The sequence below is a fragment of the Geotrypetes seraphini genome, chromosome 2 (assembly GCF_902459505.1).
Source record: "Geotrypetes seraphini chromosome 2, aGeoSer1.1, whole genome shotgun sequence".
NCBI lineage: Eukaryota > Metazoa > Chordata > Amphibia > Gymnophiona > Dermophiidae > Geotrypetes > Geotrypetes seraphini.
In genome coordinates this window covers 335,593,125-335,612,313 of record NC_047085.1, presented here as the reverse complement: position 1 = coordinate 335,612,313, position 19,189 = coordinate 335,593,125, and the positions used below count along the sequence as shown (strand labels likewise).

At 47.0% G+C, this 19,189-nt stretch overlaps 1 protein-coding gene across 6 annotated transcripts in view; it reads right to left on the bottom strand.

The window, feature by feature from the left end:
- The window catches only part of CDK13 (cyclin dependent kinase 13), a 231,348-nt gene that overhangs the window by 105,169 nt on the left and 106,990 nt on the right, over nucleotides 1–19,189 (bottom strand). The gene's annotated exons all lie outside the window — the stretch shown is intronic.

Here is a 19,189-nt window from a genome sequence, read left to right as displayed (position 1 = left end):
CTCCAAAAAGTTCATCCCCGAGACAGGGGGCGTTGGCCAGACGATCCTGGTGGTTGATGTCCAGGTCGGAGACTCTGAGCCAGGCCAAGCGACGCATGGCTACGGCCATGGCAGAGGCCCGAGAGGTGAGCTCGAAGGAGTCGTATATCGAGCGGACCATATACTTGCGCATTTGGAGAAGGCCAGAGATGTGTTGTTGGAATAGCGGGACCTTGCGCTCAGGAAGGTACTTCTGGAGGGCAGACAGTTGTTGGACCAAATGTTTCAGATAGAAAGAAAAATGGAAGGAATAGTTGTTTGCCCTGTTGGCAAGCATGGCATTCTGGTAAAGCCTCTTGCCAAACTTGTCCATGGTCTTACCTTCTCTGCCAGGAGGGGTAGAGGCATAGACACTGGAGCCCTGAGTCTTTTTTAAGGTGGATTCAACCAGAAGGGACTCATGGGGCAATTGAGATTTGTCGAATCCAGGAATAGGGATGACACGGTAAAGGTTGTCCAGTTTACGGGGGGCTCCCGGTACCGTGAGGGGACTTTCCAAGTTTTTGTAAAAAGTTTCCCGCAGGATGTCATGCACGGGAAGCTTGAGGAACTCCTTAGGAGGTTGCTCAAAGTCTAAAGCCTCTAGAAAGGCTTGAGACTTCTTTGAGTCAGATTCTAGTGGAAGGGATAGGGCAGCAGACATTTCTCTCAGAAATTTAGAAAATGAGGACTGCTCTGGTTTAGAGGTGGCATCGGGTGCCGATGGTTCCTCATCAGATGAGGAGGGATCCTCCTCGGTACCGAAAGGAGTTTCCTCCCATAAGTCAGGGTCCCTGACCTCTGGTGCATGTCGAGACACCGGGGTGGAGGGCGCGGTATGGCGAGTCTTGGACAAAGACTTTCCAGAGCGCACCGAAACGGTACCAGGAGAGGACGACCGGCGTCGATCTCGGTCCCGGGAAGAATGCCGTACCGCCTGGTGCCGAGGAGGATCCAATGTGGCATGGGAATGAACCACCGGATCGACATGGAGTTGTTCGGCCGAAAGGATCGGCATGGAGGTGTTTACCGGTACCGAAGGGGTGGACACCGGGGGCTCGGTACGGGGCTCGGGCCGGTCTGGTACCGGAAGGAGCGGTGCCAGGATAGTGGGCAACAGGTGTTCAAGTTGTTGCTTTAACTGTTCCTGGAGTTGAGCTTTTAAGATGGCCGAGATACGGTCATCCAGGGGTGGCATCGGAACCGCTTTCTTTTTCTTCGGTTCCTTGGATGCCGCTCCACGCCCCGGCGATGAGGAGGCCGATGACGAGGCACTCACCGAGATCGGGGCGGAGCGTTTGCGGGTCCGGTGCGATGCCGGTAGGGCTGGTGTCGCCACCGTAGCCGGAGGGCGCTCGAGGGAAGATGAAGGCTTCTTAGCCGGCTTACCTGGCGCCAGCGACGCCGATGTGGGGTCGGTCGGTGTCGAGGTCGACGGTGCCGATTTTTGAGGTACCGCCGTTGAAGACGAGGAGTCCATCGTCGACCCGGTGCCGAACAAAAGATTTTGTTGGATTTGACGATTCTTGAGTGTTCGCTTTTTAAGAGTGGCACAGCGGGTGCAGGAGTCCGCCCGATGCTCCGGACCCAGACACTGCAAGCACCAATTGTGTGGGTCAGTGATGGAGATCGGGCGTGCACACCGCTGGCACTTCTTAAAACCGACCTGCGGGGGCATGAAGGGGAAGATAGCCTCCGCAAAATCGAATCCCGAGGCCTGTATACTGGCAACAGGCCCCGCCGGGGCAAAAACGGAAAAAAGGGGAAAAAAGCAAAGTTTTTTTTGGCAAATCAAAGTAAAATAAACCCGAAGGTAAAGAAAGAAAAATAAGGAAAAAAAGCGCGAGCGGGAAGGCAAAAAAGTGGTTTCAACGGCCGTTGAAAAAACACACGCGTCTTCTTCGCTCCGCGGAAACGAAGAAACTGGGGACCACGCACTCCTCCGTCGGGCGGGAAGGCACTCGCGCACGCGCGGTGCGGCCAACTAGAAACTTCTAGTTAAAAAGGTCCGTACCGAGGGCTCCGTCGGTGACGTCACCCATGTGTTAAGAATATGCTGCCTGCTTGTCCTGGGATAAAAGCGATATTGGATCTGGTCCTCACAAATGGAGAGAGTATCTCTAATGTTCGAGTGGGTGCTCACCTGGGTAGTAGCGATCATTAAACGGTTTGGTTTGATATAACGGCTAAAGTGGAGAGCGGCCGCACGATACTTAAAGTCCTAGATTTCAAACGTACGGACTTTAATGTAATGGGAAAGTACCTGAAGAAAGAGCTGTTAGGATGGGAGGACATAAGAGAAGTGGAAAGACAGTGGTCTAAGCTGAAAGGAGCGATAAAAATGGCTACGGACCTTTATGTGAAGAAAATCAATAAAAACAAGAGAAAAAGGAAGCCGATATGGTTCTCCAACCTAGTGGCTGAGAAAATAAAGGCGAAAGAGTTGGCGTTCATGAAATATAAAAAAACCCAAGAAGAGGAGAGCAGAAAGGACTACAGGGTGAAACTGAAAGAAGCCAAGAGAGAGATACGTTTGGCGAAGGCACAGGCTGAAGAACAAATGGCTAAAAATGTAAAAAAGGGAGATAAAAATTTTTTCAGATATATTAGTGAAAGGAGGAAGATAAAAAATGGAATTGCTAGGCTAAAAGATGCTGGGAACAAATATGTGGAGAGTGATGAGGAGAAAGCAATAAACAAATACTTCTGTTCTGTGTTCACAGAAGAAAATCCTGGAGAAGGACCGAGATTGTCTGGCAAAGTTACACGAGAAAATGGAGTAGATTCTGCGCCGTTCACGGAGGAAGGTGTTTATGAGCAACTTGAAAAACTGAAGGTGGACAAAGCGATGGGACCAGACGGGATCCATCCCAGGATACTAAGGGAGCTCAGAGAGGTTCTGGCGATTCCTATTAAAGACTTGTTCAACAAATCTCTGGAGACGGGAGTGATTCCTGGGGATTGGAGGAGAGCGGATGTGGTCCCTATTCATAAAAGTGGTCACAGGGATGAAGCAGGAAACTACAGGCCGGTGAGCCTCACTTCAGTTGTTGGAAAAATAATGGAAGTGTTGCTGAAAGAAAGGATAGTGTATTTCCTTGAATCTAATGGGTTACAGGATCCGAGGCAACATGGCTTTACAAAAGGTAAATCGTGCCAAACGAACCTGATTGAATTTTTTGATTGGGTGACCAGAGAGCTGGATCGAGGACATATGCTAGATGTAATTTACTTGGATTTCAGCAAAGTCTTTGATACAGTTCCTCATAGGAGGCTGTTGAACAAACTTGAAGGGCTGAAGTTAGGACCCAAAGTGGTGAACTGGGTCAGAAACTGGCTGTCGGACAGACGCCAGAGGGTGGTGGTTAATGGAAGTCGCTCGAAGGAAGGAAAGGTGACTAGTGGAGTCCCTCAGGGTTCGGTGCTGGGGCCAATCCTGTTCAATATGTATGTAAGTGACATTGCTGAAGGGTTAGAAGGAAAAGTGTGCCTTTTTGCAGATGATACCAAGATTTGTAACAGAGTAGACACAGAAGAGGGAGTGGATAATATGAAAAAGGATCTGCAAAAGTTAGAGGAATGGTCTAATGCCTGGCAACTAAAATTCAATGCAAAGAAATGCAGAGTAATGCATTTGGGGATTAATAATAGGAAGGAACCGTATATGCTGGGAGGAGAGAAGCTGATATTCACGGACAGGGAGAGGGACCTTGGGGTGATAGTGTCCGAAGATCTAAAGGCGAAAAAACAGTGTGACAAGGCAGTGGCTGCTGCCAGAAGGATTCTGGGCTGTATAAAGAGAGGCGTAGTCAGTAGAAGGAAGAAGGTGTTGATGCCCCTGTACAGGTCATTGGTGAGGCCCCACTTGGAGTATTGTGTTCAGTTTTGGAGACCGTATCTGGCGAAAGACGCAAGAAGACTTGAGGCGGTCCAGAGGAGGGCGATGAAAATGATAGGAGGCTTGCGCCAGAAGACGTATGAGGAGAGACTGGAAACCCTGAATATGTATACCCTAGAGGAAAGGAGAGACAGGGGAGATACGATTCAGACGTTCAAATACTTAAAGGGTATTAACGTAGAACAAAATCTTTTCCAGAAAAAGGAAAATGGTAAAACCAGAGGACATAATTTGAGGTTGAGGGGTGGTAGATTCAGGGGCAATGTTAGGAAATTCTACTTTACGGAGAGGGTGGTGGATGCCTGGAATGCGCTCCCGAGAGAGGTGGTGGAGAGTAAAACTGTGACTGAGTTCAAAGAAGCGTGGGATGAACACAGAAGATTTAGAATCAGAAAATAATATTAAATATTGAACTAGGCCAGTTACTGGGCAGACTTGCACGGTCTGTGTCTGTGTATGGCCGTTTGGTGGAGGATGGGCAGGGGAGGGCTTCAATGGCTGGGAGGGTGTAGATGGGCTGGAGTAAGTCTTAACAGAGATTTCGGCAGTTGGAACCCAAGCATAGTACCGGGTAAAGCTTTGGATTCTTGCCCAGAAATAGCTAAGAAGAAAAAAAAAAAAAAAATTTTAAATTGAATCAGGGACTGGATGGACCATTCGGGTCTTTATCTGCCGTCATCTACTATGTTACTATGTAGGGAATTATAGACCGGTCAGCTTAACCTTGGTTCCGGGGAAGATGGCCGAATCATTAATCAAGGACTGTATCAATGAGCATATAGAAAAAAATAGGCTGATGAGAACAAGCCAGCATGGTTTCTGTACCGGAAGATCTTGCTAAACGAACCTACTGCACTTCTTTGAGGGAATAAGTGAACAATTGGACAAAGGTGACCCCATAGACATAGTATACCTGGACTTCCAGAAAGCCTTCGACAAGGTACCTCTTGAGCGCCTACTAAGGAAACTGTGGAACTATGGGGTGGAAGGAGACATACATAGATGGATCAGAAACTGGCTGGCGGACAGGAAATAGAGGGTAGGAGTAAAGGACCACTATTCTGACTGGAAAGGAGTCACGAGTGGCGTCCCACAAGGGTCAGTGCTTGGACCACTGCTGTTCAATATATTTATTAATGACCTGGAAACAGGGACCAAGTGTGAAGGGTGTCAGGTCAAAAGCGCGCCGGGACAAAGGCGCGCCCAACAATTGAGCGCAGCGCGTGCCGCCGCACCGCTCTAAATTACTGTTTTTAGTGCTCCGACGGGGGGGGGGGGGGCCGTGGGGGGGAACCCCCCCACTTTACTTAATAGACATCGCGCCGAGTTGTGGGGGGTGTGGGGGGTTGTAACCCCCCACATTTTACTGAAAACTTCACTTTTTCCCTGTTTTTAGGGAAAAAGTTCAGTTTACAATAAAATGTGGAGGGTTACAACCCTCCAAACCCCCCATAACGCCGGCGCGATGTCTATTAAGTAAACTGGGGGGGTTCCACAACAAAACCCCCCGTCGGAGCACCTAAAAACTGTAATTTAGAGCGGCGCGGCGCTCAATTGTCGGCGCGCGCTTCTGTCTTTCGCGTCATTGTCTATGAACCAGTGTGAAGTTATAAAATTTGCGGACGACACAAAACTCTCCGGTAAGGTTAGATCTGTAGAGGAATGTAAAGAACTTCAAAGGGATCTGAACAAGCAGAGTGAGTGGGCAAATAAATGGCAGATGAGCATCAATGTAGAAAAATGTAAAGTCATGCACATAGGGAAAGGAAACCCGATGTATAACTACATGATGGGGGGGAAGATATTGGGGGAAGGCAACCTAGAAAAGGACTTGGGGGTTTTGGTGGATAAAACAATGAAACCGGTGGCACAATACGCAGCAGCCTCAAAAAAGGCGAACAGAATGTTGGGCATTATCAAAAAAGGCATCAATACCAGAACCAAGGAAGTTATCCTCCCGCTGTATAGGGTGATGGTGTGACCGCATCTGGAGTACTGCGTTCAGTACTGGTCGCCGTACCTCAAGAAGGATATGGCGATACTCGATAGGGTCCAGAGAAGAGCAACAAAAATGATAAAGGGCATGGAAAACCTTTCATATGCTGAGAGGCTGGAGAAGCTCGGGCGCTTTTCCCTAGAAAAGCGGAGACTTAGAGGAGATATTATAGAAACTTACAAGATCATGAAGGGTATAGAGAAGGTTGAGAGGGACAGATTTTTCAGACTGGCGAGGGCAACAAAAACTAGAGGGCACTCAAACAAATTGAAGGGGGATAGGTTCAGAACTAATGCTAGGAAGTTCTTCACTCAGAGGGTGGTGGACACCTGGAATGCGCTTCCAGAGGAGGTGGTAGAGCAGAGTACGATTTTGGGTTTCAAAATGGGATTGAATGAGTTCCTGAAGGAAAACGGGATTGAGGGGTACAATTAGAGGGTTACTATATAGTACAAAACGCTTTAGAGTAATAGATTACTTACAGGTCATTGACCTGGGGGGCCACCACGGGAGCGGACTGCTGGGCATGATGGACCTATGGTCTGACTCGGCAGAGGCGATGCTTATGTTCTTATTGGCAAGGGGACATGCTCAGCAGCTGAACTTGAGAACTATATTGCACAGGTGCCGTTCCCCTCTATTTCTAAGGGGGGAGCCCACTAGTTGTCCCTTCCAATTACATTGTGAGGCAGAGGAGGCGAATGGAACCCTCTCCTCCGGTACCTCACCTGGACTGGATGAATAACAACTTTTATAAAAGCTTTTGAGGAATACTGGCCCCCTTATTAGTTAGGGTATTTAATTCTTTGAGAGAGGATTCTTGCCTACCACAAATGTGGCATCTAGCGGCTGTAACTTTGCTACTTAAGCCAGGTAAACAGAGTACTGCTTGCGACTCTTATAGACCGATATCCCTCCTAAACACAAATTATTAAAAAACAAAACAAAACACTTTTCACAAAAATTTTGGCCCAAAGGTTACAGAGTGCTCTGTCAAAGCTCATACATATGAATCAAGCAGGCTTTATTAGCCAACGCCAGACATTATTAAAACGGTGGTGCATTTAATGTGGCATGCACGTCAGCAGAAAATTCTTTCACTGGTGCTTTCTCTGGATGCCGAGAAGGCTTTTGGATAGAGAGTCAGTTGGAAATTTATATTTGGGGTTCTGTCAAAAATGGGATTTAATGAACAATTTTTAAAATGGTCTATTTACTATATAATGAACCCTTATCAAAGTTTAAAATTAATGGTCATTTGATGGAGCCAATGGAATTGAAGAAGGGCACCAGACAGGAATGTCCCCTGTCTCCGCTTTTATTTGCCACAGCAATAGAACCATTGGCCTGCTTGATTTGAGCCAATGACGAAATACGGGGCTTAAAGCTGCAAGATATGTCCTATAAGATTTTACTTTTTGCAGACGATGTTCTATTGTTTATCAGTGACCCGAAAACATCACTAGCCAAGATGATGCAGGTCCCATCAGCCTATGGCCAGGACTCAGAATTCCGTGTCAACATGGAGAAAATCGGAGATCTTAAATCTTACTTTAAATTTGCAGCAAGTTCGAGTGTTATAATTACAATTCCCCTTTTGGTGGGCATGCAAGTCGATTAAATACCTGGGTGTTCAGTTGACAGCAGATCCTGCTAATTTATATAATACCAATTTTCCAGATCTTCAGCATCAGTTGTTTCAAGAATTAAATTGATGGGAGGGGATGACACTTGGGTGGATGGGGCGGATTGTAGCCATAAAAATGTTACCACCTAAATTGCTTTACTATTTCATGGCCTTGCCAATTGTTATACCCCGAGCATTTTTTTGCAGGTTAAACAGAAAAGTGTTTGCCTATATCTGGAGGCATTGTATTGTAACTACTTCGCTGATTGTCCAGCGCCTCTTTTTGTAAACCACCTCGAACTATCATGGCTTTGGCGGTATATAAAAATAAAATTATTATTCAAAGCAAAACAGAAGAGAGGAATGGGAGTACCAAATTTTTTTCTTATATTATCAGGCTGCCTTATTACAAATAGCAACAGCCTGGATCGGATATGCAGATTGGCCCTGGATACATTTAGAGTAGGCCCTTTCTCCAGAAATCTCTCTTTGGAGGTTACTGTGGGCCCCAATAGCAGTATTCTGAGCTAAGCTCAGGATCAATAATCTCTTTTTTGAAGGTGATCCTTCAAACATAGTATTCCTTGCGGCAAAAAATGCTTCCAGAATGCAGGTTTTTTGTCCAAATACCCATTTCCCTGCTAGCAAGCTTTGTCCCAGGGGGAGAAGGTCCTATCCGCTTTCCAATGGGTTCGGACCGGGTTGCGTACGGTTGGACAACTCTGGAAGGATGGGGGGTAGCATCTTTTGAGGAATATGGCTTGCTATGTACTGATGTGTTCTCTTAAACACATGCTTTTTGGGATCTTAGTTTGGGAGAAACTAGGTTAGAGCTAGCCTTGCGGAGGGGGATGGGGATGGATCTCTCACCTATGGGGTGCTCTGCTATTAAGGGAAGCACCTGCGGATTGTTATAAAGAAAAATGGGATCAGAAATTAGGGAGAATGCTTGGGGACTCTGAATGGTTGGCCGTATATAGCTGTCTTTTCTATTCCACTCTCCTCCTTCTTAATTGAAAATGGCCACAAAATGTATCATCGATGGTATTTGACCCCACAACGCCTATCCCAGATTTATGATAATCAAGCATTTGTGTTGGAAATCCAGTGGTCACTTAGGCCCAGATTCTCTAAAAGTGCGTCCCGATTTTAAGCAGCTGTAGGCGTCCTACAGCTGTCTAATCAGCCAATCGGGATGCACGTTTTTTTTAAAAAAATGCTCCCCAGGCAGGCCTGAAGGCGCCTCCGGGAGCCTAGGGAGACCCGCAAGATGCCTAAGCTCGTCTAAGGGCCTTAGGCTGAACCTAGGCGGCCCTACGCGTCTCCCTAGTAGATGAGAAGCTTAAAAATGTAGGCCAGCAAAATGCTGGTCTACATTGTAAGTAAACGCGGCCGCTATACTTATCGCGGCAAGGGATCTCTCTGTCGCTATAAGTATAGCGGGCCGTGGCCCCTGACCGATCACTGGCAGGAGGGTGCCCAAACCCTCCTGCCCGAAGACGCACCCCCCCTGACACTACCGACCCCCCCCCCCGACACTACCGACCGCCCCCCCCCCCCCGACATTACCGATCCCCCCCCCCCCCCCCGACAATATCGGTCGCTGGCAGGAGGGTGCCCAATCAGATTGGCCAATCAGACCTTAGACTTAGTAGGGATGGGCGGACCCGCTATTCCTAAGGCCTGATTGGTCCAGGCTTCTAGAGCCTGGGCCAATCAGACCTTAGGCTTCGGCGGGATGGGCTGGGAAGGGGCGGGCCCACCTCATTTCGACGAGGCGTGCCTGCTTGCTCGACGTGCAAGACCCATCTGTAACAACAGGTTTGGTGGAGTGGGGGTTGTTAGCGCCGGGGGGGGTGCGTCTTCGGGCAGGAGGGATTGGGCACCCTCCTGCCAGCGACCGATATTGTCCGGGGGGGGGGGGGGGGCGGTCGGTAGTGTCGGGGGGGGGGGGGTGCGTCTTCGGGCAGGAGGGTTTGGGCACCCTCCTGCCAGTGATCGGTCAGGGGCCACGGCCCGCTATACTTATAGCGGCAGAGAGATCCCTTGCCGCGATAAGTGTAGCGGGCCGTGTCTAATCTAACCCGATTCTCTAACCCGCGTCTGTAACATGGACACCGGTTACAGAATCGGGGTTTAGTTTAGGCCGATTCTGAATAGGACGCCTCTCCCGGGCGTCCTATACAGAATCAGGGCCTAGGTGTCTTGCGGGCCTCGCTTTCAATATAGGCGGCCTGCCTGGGGAGCATTTTTTTTAAAAAAACGTGCATCCCGATTGGCTGATTAGACAGCTGTAGGACGCCTACAGCTGCCTAAAATCGGGACGCACTTTTAGAGAATCTGGGCCTTAGGGTCTTTTCAACATATATGGTGGACATGTCCTGTAATAAAAGCTTATTGGAATATGGTGGTCAATTAATAGTTAATATAACTAAAAAGCATTGTCCTCTGTTGATGGAATGCTGTTTGCTCAATGCTCCCATTCCTGGATATTCCCCTCCAGAACATCAGCTGGTCTTATTTATTTGTACTGTGGCTTGAATGGTGCTGGCAAAAAAACTGGCGCTGAAAGAAACTGCCTGAGTGAAGATATTTAATTTGTCGTTTAGAATATGTGCATTTAATGTGCAAGATAATGGTGCTAAGACATCAGCGATTAGTCCCCCATCATAATTTGGGATGGCTACATGGCTTGGAGGTCGAGTTTCCATCAGTTATAGCTCAAGTATAATGAGATGTTGTCCTGTTGGGCGGTTTGGGGAAGGGAGAGGGGGAAGAAAGGAGAGTATTGTGAAGGAGTCTCTACACTTCTGGATTAAGTGGTTCATATCTTGGTTTAAAGATTGTGAACTTACTTCATAAGAGTTAGCTGGGGAAGAGGGATTGAGGGAAAGGTTAGTGAATATTGATGGAGGATAAAACACAGTTACTTACTGTAACAGTTGTTATCCAGGGACAGCAGGCAGCTATTCTCAACATATGGGTGACATCATCCATAGAGCACGGATGCGGACAGCCTCGCAAGCAGACTTGCTTGTATAGACATAGAAGTTTCAAGTCAACCGCACCGCGCATGTACGAGTGCCTTCCCGCCCAGCACAGGGTGAGTCTCCTCAGTTCAGATAACTAGCAGAGAAGCCAACAAGGGGAGGTGGGTGGGTTGTGAGAATAGCTGCCTGCTGTCCCTGGATAACAACTGTTACGGTAAGTAACTGTGCTTTATCCCAGGATAAGCAGGCAGCCTATTCTCAACATATGGGTGACCTCCAAGCTAACCAGAATGGGATGGTGGGAGCGTTGGCAACTTAGGAGAATACATTTTGTAATACTCTCTGGCCAAAATGGCCATCCCATATGGAGAAACCATCCAGACAATAGTGAGAGGTGAAAGTATGAACTGAGGACCAGGTAGCAGCTTTGCAAATTTCCTCATTAGGTGTAGATCTGAAGAAAGTTACTGAAGCTGCCATGGATCTGACTTGTGGGCTGTGACTCGACTCTGTAGATGTAGTCCAGCCTGGGCATAGCAAAAGAGATACAAGCAGCCATCCAGTTGGAGATGGTATACTTAGAGATGGGATGTCCCAACTTGTTTGGATCGAAAGAGACAAAAGGTTGAGGAGCAGTTCTGTGTGGTTTGGTGCATTCCAAGTAGAAGGCCAAAGCACGCTTACAGTCCAGAGTATGAAGAGCTGATTCTCCAGGATGAGAATGAGGTCTTGGAAAAAAACACTGGAAGTACTATATATTGGTTGAGATGAAATTCTGAAACCACTTTAGGTAAGAATTTAGGATGAGTACAGAGGACCACCTTGTCATGATGGAAAACTGTGAAAGGTGGATTAGCAACTAATGCTTGCAGCTCACCGACTCTTTGAGCAGATGTGAGGACAATGAGAAACACCACTTTCCAAATGAGGTATTTCAGATGAGCTATAGACATTGGTTCAAATGGAGGCTTCATCAATTCAGCAAGAACAACATTGAGATCCCAAACCACTGGAGGCAGTTTGAGAGGAGGTTTGACATTGAAAAGTCCCTTCATAAATCTGAAAACCACAGGATGAGTAGAAAGGAGTTTCACTTCGATATGCTGATGGAAAGCAGCAATTGCACTAAGATGGACTCTAATAGATGTAGACTTGAGGCCAGAGGTAGATAACTGCAGAAGATAATCTAAGACGGATGACAAGGAGGTATCTCAAGGCTCCTTGTTATGAGAGGTGTACCACGTAGAAAATCTAGTCCATTTTTGGTGGTAGCATTGTCTAGTAGCAGGCTTTCTGGAAGCCTCCAAAACATCCCAAACAGCTTGAGAAAACTGAAGAGGAATTATGTTGAGAGGTACCAAGCTGTCAGGTGTAGAGACTGCAGGTTGGGATGAAGTAGAGATCCTTGACTCTGTGTAAGCAGAGACGGAAAAACTGGTAGAAGGTATTGCTACCTGCTGTTGAATTGAAGTAGAAGGGAGTACCCAAGGTTGTCTCGGCTACCGAGGAGCTATCAGAATCATGGTGGCATGATCATTCTTCAACTTGACAAGAGTCTTGAGAATGAGAGGGAATGCATACAGAAAAAGATTTGTCCATTCCAGTAGAAAAGCATCTGCCTCGAGGCAATGAGGAAATTATATCCTGGAGCAGAACTGAAGCAGTTTGTGGTTGTGGGGAGATGCAAAGATCTATCTGAGGCGTTCCCCACTGCGAAAAAATGTGATGAAGAGGCAGAAGAAGATTCAATTTGTCCGCCAAACAGTTTTTCGCCCTTTGGATGTAGACAGCTTTGAGGAAGGTGTTGTGGAGGATTGCCCAGTCACAAACCTTCAGAGCTTCTTGACAAAGGGAGAGAGATCTCATCCTCCCCCCGTTTGTTGACATAGTTCATGGCAACTTGGTTGTCCGTCCGAATAAGGACTACCTGGTCGTGAAAAAGATGTTGAAAAGCTTTGAGAGCATTGAAGATCGTTCTGAATTCCAACAGATTGATGTGACACTTACGATCCGTACTGGTCCAGTGGCCTTGAGTACAGAGACCATCGAGATGAGCCCCCCAAGCATAGGTCGAGGAATCTGTTGCGAGGACCTTCTGATGAGGGGGCGTTTGAAACAGCAAGCCTCTGGAGAGATTGGAAGAGAACATCCACCAGCGGAGAGACTATCTCAACGAAGGAGTGACTATAATGTGTCAAGAGAGTGGTTCGCAAGCCTGCGTCCACTGAGATGCCAGGATCCTCTGAGGAATTCTGAGGTGAATTCTGGCAAAAGGAGTCACGTGTACTGTGGAAGCCATGTGACCTAGTAGTACCATCATGTGTCTCGCTGAGATTGAAGAGCAGGAAGACACTACATGACAGAGTTGAAGAAGAGCCTCCAAACATTGTTGCCAAAGGAATGCTCTTAGTTAGATAGTGTCCAGAACAGCTCCGATGAACTGTAGATTCTGAGAGGGCTGAAGTTAGGATTTGGGAAAGTTGATTTTGAATCCCAAGCTTTGTAGGAACCACGTAGTCTGTTGGATCGCTACAATAACCCCGAGATGTTGAATCTTTGATGAGCCAGTCATCTAGGTAGGGGAACACCTGAAGACCATGGTTCCTTAGAACTGTTGCTACTACCACCAGGCACTTGGTGAACACTCTGGGAGATGAAGCCAGGCCAAAGGGTAGCACTCTGTATTGATAATGCAGATTCCCCACCCGAAATCTGAGGTACTGACGGGAGGTCAGATGAATGGGAATGCGAGTATAAGCCTCCTTGAGATCCAGAGAACATAACCAATCATTCTGATCTATAAGGAGGTAAAGGGACGCCAGGGACAACATGCAAAATTTTTCTTTGACTAAAAATTTGTTGAGAGCCCTGAGATCCAAAATTGGTCTCAGATCGCCTGTCTTCTTCGGAACAAGAAAGTAACGGGAGTAAAATCCCCTGCTCTGCTGTTCCAAAGGAACTTCCTCAATGGCACTGAGACGAAGCAGAACTTGAGCTTCCTGAAGAAGAAGGGCGGTCTGGGATGGATTGGAAGGATACTCTCTTGGAGGAAGCTCTGGTGGAACCTGAATGAAATGAAGAGAATATCCTTCCCTGATTATTGACAGCACTCAGAGGTCGGATGTAATGGTCTCCCATCGGTGGTAAAAATAATGGAGACGACCTCCTATGGGGGGAAGGAAGGACAGAGGCAGAACAATAGAGGTTATACTATTTTAGACAGTCAAAAAGGTTGCGAAGCCTTAGGTGCAGCAGAAAGCTGAGGTTTCTGTTGCTGCGGTTTCTTGGGAGGAGCTCAAGTGTAAGAAGCCGCCCTTGGAGTATAACGCCTCTGGAAAACTGGAATAGGGTATGAAGGTTTTGCAGGAGCTGACTTTGGCTTTGGTCTGACAATGGAAGCAAAACATTTTTCATGTTCAGACAACTTCTTAGTGGCAGCCTCTATGGATTCATCAAAGAGGTCATTGCCCTGACAAGGAATGTTAGCCAGACAGTTCTGAAGATTAGGATCCATGTCAATGTTACGAAGCCAAGCCAAGCGGCGCATTGCTACAGAGAAAGCAGTGGCTCTAGCCAAAAGCTCAGATGAGTGGAGAAGAAGCAATCTGAGTTGTGACAGAGTAGCACTGACTTCTTGGAACTCAAAATGCCTATGTTGATCCAGGTTCTTCAGAAACCTGGAAGAAGATCAATAAGGAACTTGAGATAAGTAACGAAGACAAAATTGTAATTGAGGACTTTGGGGGACATCATAGCATTTTGATATGGACGGCTCTGATATAGACGGCATCCAAACTTGTCCATGGTCTTACCCTCCCTTCCAGGAGGAACTGTAGCATAGACCCTGGAAGGACGGGTTCTTTTCAAAGAGGACTCCACAAGGAGGGATTGGTGAGATAATTGTGAATTCTCAAACTCTTTGCAATGCAGAGTTCTATACCTCGAGTCCAATTTGCCTGGAACAGCAGGTATAGCATAAGGAGTCTCCAGACAACGTTTGAAAGTTTGAGACAAAAGCTTGTTAAGAGGAAGCTTAAGTGACTCTGCAGAAGGCTGAGGTAGATGCATGACCTCGAGATACTCCTTAGAGTATTTAGAACAAGCATCTAACTGAATTTCCAGATCATCAGCCATCTGACGAAGGAAGGAAGAAAGAAAAAGACAGCCAATCTGCCAAGGCCCTGCCTCTTGAGGGACTCGATGACCTCGAGAACAAAGGTGAAGCCTCTCTGGAGAAGTGGCAATCCAAAGAAAATGGAGACTTGGAGGAGGCAAGGGAAGCAGCTGATTCCTCAGGGTCCGGAAGTGGTGACCTCGAGTGAGGAGTTGGAGGCCTCGAAGAGCTGGAAGGTCTGGAATGAGACCTAGACGAAGAAGGCTGCTCTTAGAAGATCTGTGCCTTGATGGATGTCTCGACGAAGGTCTTGATCAGCAAAGAGAGTGGTGTCTGGAAGCAGGTCTCGAAGATCGAGGAGACTTCGCCCTATGTATGGAAACAGGCAATGCTGCTGGTGAATGGATAGAGCTAGAAGCTGTAGATCGAAACACAGTGGATTGAATTGTATCGGGGAATCTCAAAGCACTCCCAAAGACTCTGCTCCTTGTATGGAGTGTGAGAATTCCTGTCGAGACACTCGTAAAGAATCTACTCTTTGTACAGTGTGTAGATGCCAGATCAGACATTCTACTTCTTGCATAGACTGTGAAGCTTCAGCTTGAGGCACAGGCAGGGACTCGACCTTGCGAGAGACTGCTGATTGCCCTGGCTGGATTATAGGAGGCAGCGTCGAGGCAGAACCATATTTGCTCAATAACTGAACAAACTGCTGCTCCAACTTGGTCTGGAGAGAAGCCTGCAAAGGTGGATCCGCTTCTGAAACCGGACCACTTGCTGAGGCTAAAGGCTCCAAGGTGGCAGTGGAGATGTGCTTGGACTTGGAGATCTTGGAAAGCTTGAGGACCACCGCAGGAACCTTTTGCTTAGGTATCTGACCTGAGGAGAGCTCAGGGGAAGATAAAGCAGGTGTACTCGAGACTAAAGACGATCCAAATGAGGACAGTCTGATGAGGCTCGAGGTCGGAGTCGTGGAAGCAGGAGGATCTTCGCTGAAAGGTGGGACTGAGGCAGCACTTGAGGTCGAGGGTGTCACTGAAGAGACCATCCTGAAGAGTTTCTCCACTAAAACTCGACAATGTTTAAGGGCTCGAGGTTGAAGATAGAGAATGACACGGGGAAAAAATCTGTCCCCGTCACCGCCCTGTCCCCGGCCCACCATCCTCTGCACCGCACTGTCACCGCCGTTGCCTTCACCGCCCCGTCATTGCCATCCCTTTCACCGCCCTGTCACCGCCACTGCCATCCCATTCACCGCCCCGTCACCATCCCCGCAGCATCCATATAAGCCTTAGTACTCTAATATTTAGCTTATTCCGTTCTTATAAATAAAAGTTCCTGCTGCAGAACTAGAGATGTGTAAGCAAATCAGCAGCGCCACCATTATATTAATAGGTTGCCCTTGTCGTCCCTGTCTTATGAAAGAGCACAGGCTGTGTACAAATGTTTGCAAGTTAAAGAACCACTCTCACTCAGGCTGATGATACCGAGGAGGGAGTGGAAAACATGAGAGAAGGGCTGTGGGAAATGCTGCTTGTAATGCAATTGAATCAAAATGTGGAGCCACCATGGTGAATCTTTTAAAAATATATATAATCATCTTTATTGTGAGCAAACCACATAACAAACAAAGGCCAAATAGGAATACATCCAGTCCAAGTTACCGATTACAGAAGAATTTTACAATAATAAACAAAAGTAAGATAAAAATATGATACAATACCAAAGAAGTGAACAGTAGAGGCCAATGTTTAAGAGAAAGCAGAAAGAGAAAAATAGATTTGCAGGAGAGTTTTTTCCCCCCATATATTATAACATCCCTCCCCCCCAAAAAAAACTACCACCATCCCATTATCAGTACAACTCCCCTCACCCAACTTCCACCCACAGAAACCAATTATTTAATCAATATAAGACTATGTTGTTGATGAGTGAGCGTATTCCAATAGGGCTCCTAGATCGCCTGGAATGCACTCAAGCGCTTGGACTCTGCACCGGCAGACATTACAAACAAATCATTCTGCCCCAAGGCAGAGGCCTCAATATTATATACTTAAATAAAGGTCCAGCAGCCCCCACCCTCCCTCCACCTCACCTTATATTCTGAGTTTGCCGGCTTCCTTTTTCCCGAGCCGCACGCGTTCAAAAAGCCGTGCACGCGCGGCTGCGCGAGTCAATCAAACTTCTCCTCTCCTGCAACTTCCTGTTTCTGGTTGCGTCAGAGAAGAAAATTGATTGACTCGCGCAGTCGCGCGTGCACGGCCGTGCAAACGCGTGCGGCTCGGGAAAAAGGAAGCCGACAAACTCGAAATATAAGGTGAGGTGGAGGGAGGGAGCTGGCAAAACGCTACGGGCGGGCGGTGGCTGCGGGGACCGCGCGATCCTTGATACCTCACTACGGAGACAAGACCATTCACCGCTCCACGGGGCAGTGAATGGCCTTGTCCCCGTCCCCGCAGCGACTGCTATTTTTCTTTCCCCGTTCCGGCGGGTTACTCGCGGCTAAATGCGGTAGCCGCGGGTAAACCGCCACCATGTCATTATCTAGTTGAAGAGTAGCACAGCACTCGCACGACTTCGGATTATGGTCAGGCTCAAGACACTTGAGGCACCAGCGGTGTGGGTCCATGAGAAGACTTGCATGCTGGCACTGGCTACATTTCTTGAAGCCAGTGAATGGCCAGGACATAGGAGGGAAGATAGCCGCTGCGAAGTTGAAGCCCACAGGCTGTGGCCATTAGGTCTGGCCCGCTAGTCAATGAAGAAAAAAATTAAAATACTTTCTTTATTTTCCTTTTCAAAAAAAAAAAAAAGGCTTAACACAGCGATTTGCGACTAAAAAGAGCACAAACCACGGTAAGAGAAGGCACGAAGCAACGAAGTTTAACACAGAGTGTCGAAGTAGACTTCTCGGCTCCGTGGAAAACTGAGAACTGAGGAGACTCGCCCTGTGCTGGGCGGGAAGGTACTCGCGCATGCGTGGTGCGGTTGACTCGAAACTTCTACGTTTCTACAAGCAAGTCTGCTTGCGAGGTTGTCTGCATCCGAGCTCCTTGGATGACGTCACCCATATGTTGAGAATAGGCTACCTGCTTATCCTGGGATAATACAAATATTGTTATATGCTGTTTTTGGATGTATCACTTAGTCCTCCATAGCCCCAGGTACGTTAGATAGATTGTGAGCCCACCGGGACAGATAGGGAAAATGCTTGAGTACCTGATTGTAAAAAACCGCTTAGATAACCTTGATAGGCGGTATATAAAATCCTAATAAACTTGTAAACTTTTGAAAAAATTAATAAAAATGATCTTTCAAATAAAAAGGAAGCTAAGTAGTGGAGTGCCTCTGGGGTTAGTACTGGGGACGATTCTGTTTAATATATTTGTGAGAGACATCATTAAAGGGTTAGAAGTAAAGTGTCTTTTTGAGGATTACCTGAAGATAGTTAATATAGTGGATACCCTGGATAAAATATAAACTGTGAGGAGATCTCAAAATCCGAAGAATGGTCAAAGATCTGGCAGTTAAAATTTAATGTAAAGAAATGCAGAGTAATACACCTGTGGTGTAGAAATCCAAAGGTGATGTAGCAGATAGGAAGGGAGAGATGGATACACAGAGCTCAGGAGAGAGACCTTGGGGTGATGGTGTCTGAGGATCTCAAGGTGACAAAACAATGCAACAAGGTGGTGGCTATGGCCAGAAGAATGCTAGCTTGTTTAGAGAGGGGTATAACCAGCAGAAGAAAGGAGGTGTTGATGTCTCTGTACAAGTCATTGGTGAGGCCCCATTTGTAGTAGTATATTCAGTTTTGGAGGCCATATCTTGTTAATGACATAAAAAGATGAAGCAGTTCAGAGAAAAGTAAAAAAAATGATAAGGCTTGTGCCACAAGACATATGTGGAGAGACAGAGGTGAGATGATAATGAGTCAAACATTTAAATATTTGAATGGTATTAATCTGCAAACCTTTTCCAGAGACAAAGTGGTGGTAGAATTAGATGACGTGAATTGAAGTTTCAGGGAGATCAGCTCAGATATGTCAGCAAGTACTTTTTCATGCAAAGGGTGGGAAATACCTAGAATACTCTCCTGTGAAAGGTGGTAGAGAAGAAAATAGTAACAGAATTAAAAAACGTGTGAGATAAATTCAAAGAAATCCTGTATGGAAGGCATGGAATCAAATAAGCGAGTGGTCAACACCAGCGACTGAGAAGCAAAGCTGGTACCTGGCAGACTTCTACGGTCTGTGCCCTGATTCTTGTTGGACTGATTTGAATGGGCTGGAGTGAGGCTTAGACGGCAACTTCAGTAGTTGGAGAACAAGACCAGTGTCCAGCAAACTTTTACATTATGTGCCCTGAAAATGGCAGGGACAAATCAAAGATCAACTAAGCATATGTAGTATCTCATAGCATAAGGTAAGATGCATTTATTTATTTGTTCAATTTTCTGTGCCATTCTCCCAAGGGAGCTCAGAATGGTTTACATGAATTTATTCAGGTACTTGAGAATTTTTCCCTGTCTGTCCCAGTGGGCTCA